Source organism: Aplysia californica, unplaced genomic scaffold (assembly GCF_000002075.1).
Source record: "Aplysia californica isolate F4 #8 unplaced genomic scaffold, AplCal3.0 scaffold00105, whole genome shotgun sequence".
NCBI classification, from domain to species: Eukaryota; Metazoa; Mollusca; class Gastropoda; order Aplysiida; family Aplysiidae; genus Aplysia; species Aplysia californica.
The window spans coordinates 1,127,427-1,128,998 of NW_004797375.1; positions in this window are offsets into that span (position 1 = coordinate 1,127,427).

Here is a 1,572-nt window from a genome sequence, read left to right on the forward strand (position 1 = left end):
ATGTCTGTGTGTTTATGTCTGTGTGTTTTTGTCTGTGTGTTCCCTACCCTGCCACGGGAGACTGCTTTGTTCTATGATATATTTTTTCAGTCTCGTAACTCATAGTGGAACAAGGCCGACTAACAGGGTCGACTAACTTTGTCTTTATTACAGCAGCTGGCCAAGAAGTCTATCTGTGTGTGTGTGAGTACTTGTGACTGTGTGTGTGTCTGTGTGTACAATGCCATGTCAGTGGAGACTGCATTCTTCTATGATAGATTTTTCCAGACTCAGAACTCATGGTGGAGAAAGGACTTAGACAACTAACAGTGTCCTCATTACAGCAGTTTCCATGTGCGTGAGTACCTGGAACTAAGTCAAGTGTATTTCTGTGTGTACAATGCCATCTCAGCGGAGACTGCATTGTTCTATGGTAAAAAAAAAATTCAGTCTTAATATAACTGATAGTGGAACAAGATGTGAAGACATCTAGCATACAGTGTCTTCTTTACGGCAGTTGGCTAAGAAGTCTGTCTCTCTGTGTGTGAGTGGGTGGTTGGCCGGTGCTCTGGTGTGGTTTGCTCCTTCTTTCCTATCAAACATCCATCGTATTTATCTCCCCTCTTTCTTTTTTGCGTTTGTTACTTCTTTGTAACACTTCTAATCTTTGGCACTATCTGTGCGTGGGTACCTGTGGCTGTGGGTGTATGTGTTTCTGTCTGTATAATGCCCTGCAATCAGAAACTGCATTGTTGTATAAAAGATTTTTCAGTTTCATAACTCACAGTAGGCCTACAACATGGCCTTAAGACAACAAACAGTATTTTCACTATAGCAGTTGGTCAAGAAGTCTATCTGCTCTGATGTGGCTTGCTCCTTCTTTTCTACCAGACATCTATCGACGTCAATTTCTCCCCTCCACCTTTTTGTATATGTTACTCATCTGTAACACCTCTTATCTTATGCAAGCGCCATAAAACTCTTACTCTGAAACATAAAACGAAACGGAAGCTGTTTATTTCTATGATAGATTTCTGAGGAAAGTTTTTACCCCGAGGACACAGGTGGACTCCCACTAGGAAATGTACGTTACTCTCTCTCTCTCTCTCTCTCTCTCTCTCTCTCTCTCTCTCTCTCTCTCTCTCTCTCTCTCTCAAGGACGCGTGTGAATTTTACTCCAATTACACTCCTTTTTTATTGGTAGCCTACAATAAAAATAAATTAATAATGACAATGTTGTTGGCGGACGTTCTAGTGTGGTTTGCTCATTCCTATTCTTCTCTCTTTCATCCGTATGTTACTCTCAAGTAACTCTCCTAATCTTCAGCACTTATATGGCGTATTTGTTATGTGTTGTATCGCAAGTGCCGTGACACTTTTTATGAATACTGATACACCCTTTTCGTTTGATGGGCACTGTCCAGTATTTTATCGTAGCAGAACGAACTAAAAAGAACGATCTATTATTTTGTCGATGGGGGCTTTAACTGTGTTAAAAGAAACAAACGAACCCCCCAAAAAAACAAAAAACAAACAACAAACAAAAAAACAAAAAACTAAACAAACAACAAACAAACAAACAAACCCCCCCCC